The following is an 8382-nucleotide window of genomic DNA, read 5'->3' as shown; positions in this document are numbered from 1 at the left end:
GAAAGAAAGAAAAAGCCCCACAGGAGGCGCATTGAAGAGCAACCTGTCATCAAAACCCAAATGAATGGGTAAAAGCATCAGGGTAGAGACATTGGGAGCTATTACCACGTTACACTGCTTTCTTTGCSATAACTTGAGGTAAAGGATGCCCAGTTCAGCGCCAGGCAGGCTGGGCTCCACACAAGGACACTAGCACCCCCAACAAGCTTCCCCTTAAATCTGGCATATCTTTGGCGAGGGGCTCGCAACCCCCGGGTGCCCTGGCACGACATCTTCAAGAGCGCTGCGAAAGGCAGGCGCTGCCCTGATCCTTTTAGGGATTAGAACGCCCCGGGACGTCGGGGGCCGATGATGCCACAAGGATTTAGGAAGGGTAGGGGCCGCGTCAGGAGCTCCCGCACCCTCCTACTCCCCGCACCCCCGTCCTGCCCTTCTCCCGGAGCGGCAGCTTACCTGGCGGGTATCTTGCGCGCTGAATGGTGGGGCTGGATGTGCGGACTGAGGCGGCGGCGGGCGGCGGCGGCGGCGGGGTAGGTGCCGGCTGGGACCTCTCAGCGGAGGCGGGCCCGGGGCCTGGCCTGGGCGGGGGGCGCTCTTCCGACCCGGGCTCTGTCCGCCGGCAGCGGGAGATAAGGCACAGTCAGGGATGGCGGTACCCAGCGGGGCACAGGGGAGCCCCCCGCCTCCCCCCTGGCGCGGCGCCTCGGGGGAACGAGGGGGGATCGTCCCCCGCGCTCGCACGGCAACCCCCGCCTCGCCCCGCGGGTGGGAACGGGGAGCCGGACGGGGAGCGCATTCCTGCCGGCTCCCGCTCCCTCGTGACACAAAAGGCAGACAGCACCGGGCTGGGACAACGGAGCCGACGGTTTGTTCTCCGAGCGAGGAGCCTGGGGAAGGCAAGAGGAGAACCCCGGGCGGGGTGACTACAACAAGCGGGGCAGCATCCCCGAGCGTCCACTTCCCCGTGAGAACTTTCCCTTTTTCGGGAGCAGAGACCGGGGAAAAGCAGGCTGGAAGTTTCTATGCAAGGTACCAGCCAGATTTAAGGGGTGTCCTGCCGGCCCGGCTACCCCTGTGCGGTGTCTCCGGGCCCACCGTCGCCGGCGGGGGCAGGGAGAGCAGCCCAGCCACTTCCCCCGCGACCTTCTGGGCGCTGCCACCCGGGCTCCGCGGCAKCGCGGGGGATGCGCGGCCGCGCCGGCCCCTGCCTACGGGAGCCGCTCCCCGGCGACTCYTTCTCCCGCTCCTTGTCTTTCTTTCGCCTTCCCCGCGCCCCTCGCCTTTGAACAGCCGCCAGCTCCCGGGATGTTAAGTGCCTGTTAGCTCATCCCTTTCTCTCCCGAGGATTTTGTTCCCTCACGAGCTCCTGCGAGGCGGTTTCCCGCTCGGCGCGGAGCGCCCTAGGGCTCCTCTCTGCCCTCCCCGAGCCGCCGGTTACCTAGAGACACTCGCTGCGCTTTTAACCACGCAGCACCCCTCCGGGCTGCCGCCGCCCGAGCCAGGAGCGCAGGGCCGTAAGGGCTGTAAATTAGGAGGAAATAACTACCCTTGTCAAAGCTCTTTTCTTCCTCCGTGCACTTTACATTCAGCCCCGAGTGACACCCCTCCCCACCCTGTAATACGAGGAGGAAACCGTGAAATACTCCATTGTGATTGTGACTTCTTCAGGCGAGTTTCGAAACCTTCATTTACCCGGGAGGGACTGCGGAGGGGGAAGCTTCATTCAATTAAAAAGTTTCGTGCTGGATTTCCACCGCCTGTTAGCTGGCGATTATTTTKGGGGGAGGTGGGAGGGATCGCCCCGAGCCGCACGGGCACTCCAGCAAATATCCACGAGATCGCGTGAGATTCACCTCGGAAGAAACCGTCTGGTCTGGCTTAGTCCATTGTTTTTTTACCGGGGCTTGACTCCAGCATACAACGGTCTCCACGGAGGAGAGAAAAATAGGGCGAAGAATGTAATCGAGTGAAGCGGCTTGGATAAAAGTTAGCGATTCATTCCCAAACTTTTTTTTCCTGGAGAAAAAAATCCTATCCCAACACACCAATCCCCCTACATAAAACMGCGTTTTACGTCCTTGCCCTGGGAAATATCCTCGCACGGAATCAATCGTATCCCAAAATTGCTTTAACAATTTGTAACAGCGTTCTTAACTAGCCGCGCTAAGGTGAGCCGCATCTCCTCGCGGGACAGACTATCGCGATAATGCTGCCCCGATAACTGTCCCCCTACATAATATCACAACCCAACGCCCGCGCTTTCTCGCCTCTTTCCAAGACTGAAACTTCTTTCGCAGCTATCAAGGAGAGAAGGCAAAGGCGAGAGGCGCCGCGGGGGCAGGGAGCGGGGCAGCGGCGGCGCAGCCCAGCCTCCCCGCACGGTACCGCCCGTGCCGGGGCACCGCGGCCCCTCGTTACCACTTCTGACCTCCGAAGGGAAAAGTGCACATTTCCGAGGAGCAGACGTGCCGTGCAAACATCCCGTCTCATTTCAATACTATATGTCACATTCCAGCAATTACCTCTTGGGCGAGCTCTTTGGGCTGCCGAGGGGGGCTGCTGTCTCCCAAAGTGAGATGAGCTCAACCTGCCCCGCCGTCCCTATTAGACAGCTGAACTTGTGCAAACAGAACCACCTATTTCCCAAGCGCGGCTAAAGGAAGGAGACAAATTGCTGCCATTCATCACCGGCGCTGCAAACTCCCCGCCGCCGCCGGCAGCATCATTTCCATGACAACAACTAGCAGAAATACCTTAGTACCACCGGCTCCGGCTCCCGCTCCTCTCAACCACAACCCTCCCGTTTGCGAGGGGCAGCAGTGCCCGGCGTACGGCAGGAGTTGCCGAGCCGCCAGGGAGGCTCGGAAGCCGAGCGGCAACTGAGCATCCACGGGTAGGATGGGGGAGGCGGGCGGAGAGGTGAGGGAAAAGTTTCAGCGAGAGCCCGGCATGGCAGCGCGTCGGCTGAGCCGCATCGCCCGCCGCCGGCATCTCCCCAGCATCTCTCTACCCCGGCRGCGCAACTTTCACGCAGTGGGGACATGCCGCGTTGTCCCTCTCCCACAGCCGCTCCCGTTCGCTCGGATACGTACTCGGTTGCTGTGGAGGTTCCGTCTTTACATCTAGTTTGTAGGTGCCCGCTTCCTTAAAGGCGTGTGTAGGCGCTGTCCAGCGGCAGGACCCGAGACACAAAATCCCTCAGACTCCCGGTAGCTGCAGGTCCAGAGGGTGCGTTATCCCGAGGCATGGAAAATGATTGCAAAAGCCTGAGGAGCCAGGAGCCCGTCCCCGGGCGAAGGCAGGGAGTGAGCAGGCGGGCGGGCGAGGGATGCCGAGCGGCCGCCGCCGCCGCGATGTGCCTTTGTGTGTGTGTGCGGCGGGAGCCGGGCCGRGACCTGTGCCCGCGTCCCGGTGCGAGTGCCCCGGGGTGCGCGTGTGCCTGCGCCGGAGAGAGGGGACGGAGGCGCCTCTCTGCGCTGCTCTCCCGCTCCCTCTCTCTGAACGTCATTTATGTGAGAGGAGCCCTAGCGGCCTCTCCATAGAGCGGCTGGAATGCGAAACGTCAATAGTGACGCCATGGGAGCCTGACGCTACTGACCCCCCCCCCCCCCGCCCCAGTGTGTGCGCCGCGCTCCCGCCGCACCGCGCCGCGCCGAGCCGTGCACAGCCGCGCACAGCCCAGAGGTGCGGAGCGCTGCAAAGCCCCGGCAGAGCCCCGGCAGAGCCCCGGCAGAGCCGTGCTGAGCCGCCGGCAGCGGGACGGCACGGCCGGCCGGCTCGGGGCCGCCTGCCCGCGACTGCCTGGGGAGTTGCTCCAAGTCTGAGAATAATAATTATTAAGACAGTGAGAATAACAAAATTAATATATTTTTATTGAAGTGGCTCAAATGAAAAGTTTGGTAACTTAGTGGAACTTTCAGAATGAATAAAGTTTTTTTTCACTTTTTATTTTTCACTTTTTAAAACTTTTTTTTCTTTTTGTCTTTTTAATTTTTTTTTTCACTCTTCTTTTAGCCTTTCATATATTTTTCTTTTTTCTTTTTCTTTTTTTTTTTTTTTTTTTTTTTTTTTTTTTTTATCCTCTTTCTTTTCTTTAGAAACTTTTCAGTGCGCGGGAGCAAGGAGCAGGTTGCCGGGAGGTGCTGCTCACAGAACGGACAATAGTGCGAGCGGCCCTGAGAAGAGTCCGGGCTCCCGCCTGCTTGTGACTGCCCGTGTCCRTGTGTCTGTCGGTGTCCATGTGTCTGCCTGTGTCTGTGTGTCTGCCTGGGGCACCGGGATGGTGGCAGACGACTCCTCCACTGCCTCCGCTGGCAGGAGCCGCCCGCCGCCGTGCCCGGTGCCGTGTTTACATCCACCGCGGCAGCCGGGATGTTCGCGACTGTCACCGCGACCGCCACGGCCGCTGCTTCGCACAGAGGGGCTCCGCCAAGCGAGTTCTCCCGACGGAGGGGAGCCGGGGGTGGATGAGGAGCCTGGCATCCCGGACAGGTGGGACGGGCAGCAGCGGCACTTTCGCTTTGCCTGTCTCCACCATCCCGCCGCCGGCACCACCGCGGAGCGTGTTCCTTCCCGGGAGGAGAAGCCGGGACTGGCACAAGTGCTTGCCGGACGCCGCAGACCGGCAGCGCGGCGGCCACGTCCGAACCCGGGATCCCCTTCCCGAGGCGGTGCGCGCCGTCTCCCCCCGGGCGCCGGGGCGTCCCTCGCTCCCTCCCTCCCTCTCTCCCTCCTCCCTCCCTCCCTTCGGGGCCGCGGCGCTGCCAGACCCCGCTCCCCCCGCGGGGGAACCCGCCGGGCTCCCCGCGCGGCCGCGCTTCCCCTCCGGACGCCGCCGTCCCCCGGCGGGGGCCAGCCCGCGCCCCCACGTCACCGCCCTCGTGCCGCCGCCGCGGCCAATCCACGCACAGGACGCGGCGGGCCCCGTTCYGAGGGGCGGGGCGCGGCGGGGCTGACGCACGGCGGCCGCGTCATTGACGCAAGCGGCGTTGCTAAATTTAGCCCCGCCGGGCCCCGCGCGGGGCGCTCGGGATCGCGCGCGCGAGGGAGGGGGCGGGGCCGGAGCCCATTGAGCGGCGGCGGCGGGCGGGCGCGCGGGGCTATTTTTGGGACACCCCCCCTCCCGCCCCCCCCCCGGTTGTGATCCGGCCAAACCAAATATAGATGCGGGCGGGTATTTATAGCGCCGGCGAGTCCCATTGTCGTGGGGCCACACCCCCGCCCGGCTTCCTCTGCGCAGGGGGTGGAGTGCGGGGCAGCGCACGGGGACCCCGGCGTGCACACCCATCCCCCCGGCACCCCCCCGTGGAGGGGGGAAGCCGCAGCCGGACACTGGCTGGGGGCGCCCACCCTAAAAAAAAAAAAAAATGTCTCTTGATAGCTGTGGCTGGACTCTTCMTCCGCGTGGCCAGCTCGGTGCGATTCCCTCGGTGCAGTGCGCTGCCTTCCCTCCCCATCGCATCGCCTGCCATCCCTGCACGGCCCCCCGGCGAACCACTGTTGACATTCCCGAGCGGCGGCCGAGAGCCCGCTGCGCGGGGGGTGRTGGTGCGGAGGCGGCGGAGGGGCTGGAGGCAGGATCACCCCCCGCCCCGCCGGCGAGGGACACGCGTGGCAGCGCGGGGTGTTTCCGCGGCGGGGATGCCCCGCTCGGTCGGCCGCGGCGGGGATACCCCCTGCCTGACGCAATGGAGCGGAGCAGGGGCGGCGGCGGGCACAGCGCATAGCGCCGCGGTGACCTCATGGCAGAAGCGGCGCTGGTTGGGAGTCCTCCCCCCGCCCCCCCTCCAAACCAGTCCTCCCTCCCCTCCCGCCTGTTGAGTAAGCGCCGGGAGAAGCGAAAATGCCATGACGGGCCGGTGCGCTCATCCCCGCTGCTGACACGCCGCGACAAGGGAGATTCCCTTTGATGCCGCTGCCGGCGTGGGCGGCTGAGAGGGCAAGGGAGGAGACAGAGAGGGTGGCACTTTCCGCCCACCGCTCACCCCGGGCACCGGCCCCGATAAAAATACACCGCTTTCCATGCTGTCATTTCTCCTCTGCATCTCGGCCTCTCTGCTGGGAAAGGGACTCGGCGGCGCGCCGCCGCCGTCCGGGCCCCTCGCCCAGCTCCGAGCGGGCTACCCCCGGGGGCGGGGGGTAATAAAAGTCATCCCGAAACTTGCAGCTCCGCACTGAAAGTGTGTGCAAGAACAAAACGTCGGTGCCAGGTGGACGGTCCTAGAAACCGTATTGCCCCCCCGCCTTTCCTCCCCCGGGTACTCCGTGCAACTTCGCAGCTTCCTCGAGCTGTTCCTGTCTCCCACGACGTGAAAATATCGTCATGCAAGAAGGCTAAAAAAAAATCCCAACCAACAAAACCCACTGCAAACCCAAAACCGGCGGCAAGAGTGTTTTGAAAGCCTTTAAAATAATCTTTGAGGTACTATTTAAAGAACAGGAAATGGGATATTTGGAGAAAATTATTACAAAGTGACATCGAGAGTGCTGTGTGCTTCGGGCAAGATGCAGGTGTTTCGCAGGGAGCCAGGCACTTGCTCACCAACTGACCCAAGGCWGAGATTCCCTCCAGGGAGAGCACGGTCTGCTGTCCTGCAGTTATTCAYGACATGAGAGGTCACTCACTATACACTGTGTGCTTCCCATGAGGCAAAAAGGAAGTTTTTCTTGTAAGGAACTCCCAATCCATTAAGCATTAACACCGAGGTGGAGGGAGAGATAAGGGGACAGGARCAACAGTAGGCAAGTTGTCTAACTGGTATGTACACAGCTTGCTTTGGCTGGAGGGGGTGGTGCAGGAGTAAGGGCCAGAAGGATGTCATTCCCAGGACTTATTGATAAAACAGGATAATAAAACCAGGCACTTCAACAAGGGGACAAAGCCTGCAGCAGTGTGAAGGAGGCCTTGGGTGAAATAAAGCTCCAGGAAGTGGGGAAGGTTGTTGAGGGACATTTGCTGGGTGCTGCCAGAGCTGGGGAGGCTGAAGGTTACACAGTGAGACTGGGAGCAGACAGTGGAGAGGCTGAGGGGTTCCCTTCCAGTGCTCACCCATGCATTTGCATTTAAGGCCAAATAACTTGATGACAACTCCTTGCCAGAATTTGCTTGACTTCCCYGAGACTAGAGCCAATCTTTAGGCTGCAGATTTTTGGGGCCAAGGCAGTGAAATGCCACTATTTGTAGGCTTTTACCACAGGATATCMCAGTCAAAATCCTGAAATCCTGACTGGCTGCCATCTGTCTGGGAGCACCTAAATTGGGCAGTGATAGGACAAGRGGGAAGCCTTAAGCTGAARGAGGGCAGGTTTAAATTWGACATTAGGAGGAAATTCTTTAYTGTGAGGATGCTGAGCCACTGGAATAGGTTGCMCAGAGAGGTTATGAATTCCCCATCTCTGGAGGTGTTTAAGASTAGGCTGGATAGGGYTTTGAGCAACCTGGTCTAGTGGARGATTCCCTGCCTATGACACAGGGGTTGGAACTAGATGATCTTTAGGATCCATTCCAACYCAGGGCATTCTATGATAGATTCAGTAGTACCATAGAAATGGCRCTGAATAGTGCCATTAAARTAGTCWAACCTCCTATGCAAAGAGWATCCCTTGGTATCTTTTTTAATACAATTTTCTATCTTCCTCCAGGGTGTAGGAAACAACTATTTATCTGCCTAAATGCCGCATTCTAGGAAAAACCCAAAGAGGAGTTGGCCGGTGCACCTAAATTACACAATAGCTCAGTAGTTTCAGCACTTGCACAGAAAAGAGGACACTCAGATTCACCTCATTTGTCTGGGGCAGGGAGGCGAGGATAGGAATGGGGAAACTCAACCTACATTCCCCATCTCCCAGGAGATTGCTGTAATCCCTGCATCATTCTGGGTGGTATCTCAACCACCTGTTTGAAGTGGTGAAACCACTCTCAGGTTGCTGTGCAAGCACAGTAGTCTAGTGCTTCAGGCTGTCTGCCAAGATGGAGGAGATCTGCCTATCCTATCCATTCCCGCACCAAGGATGGATTGTTATTTTATMTTACTCACCTATAGTATAAAAATGCTGTCATGTCCTTAAGAGAACTTTCTTGCCTGACTGAGCATGATTTCTRTGTTAAAGTTCCTTTTCCCCTCTATACCTTCCTAGAAAACCAATAACCTCGTGATGAGGCTGTTCTCTCAGATAAAGGTCAGCGTGGGTTGGAGTCTTCTTAAGGTGAAAAGGAGCTGAATCCCAGACCTTCTCTTTTCTAGGAAGTGCTGTTATTGACAAAGCTACAGAGTCAACAGAAAGTAGCAACCGTCTCCTTCAGCTATGTCTTTGTAAAAGCACATAGTTGTGGTAGGGTTCTACTAGCCTAAGACTTCTGCTGTCCTAAGCCATATATTCTTG

The 8382-nt window shown here is 59.5% G+C and overlaps 1 protein-coding gene across 1 annotated transcript in view; it reads right to left on the bottom strand.

The window, feature by feature from the left end:
- The window catches only part of NR4A3 (nuclear receptor subfamily 4 group A member 3), a 29077-nt gene extending 25568 nt beyond the window's left edge, over positions 1–3509 (bottom strand). Inside the window, exons 1-2 of the mRNA XM_057368341.1 lie at positions 3093–3509; positions 454–609 (exon numbers count right to left, since the gene is read on the bottom strand). The gene's annotated coding sequence lies outside the window, so the exon portion shown is untranslated. The remainder of the gene's footprint in view (positions 1–453; positions 610–3092) is intronic.
- Positions 3510–8382: the final 4873 nt, after the last annotated feature.

Source organism: Malurus melanocephalus, unplaced genomic scaffold (genome assembly GCF_030028575.1).
Source record: "Malurus melanocephalus ecotype Western Australia unplaced genomic scaffold, MMel_1.1 scaffold_90, whole genome shotgun sequence".
In the NCBI taxonomy this organism is placed as follows: Eukaryota; Metazoa; Chordata; class Aves; order Passeriformes; family Maluridae; genus Malurus; species Malurus melanocephalus.
This window is presented reverse-complemented; position numbering and strand designations above follow the sequence as displayed.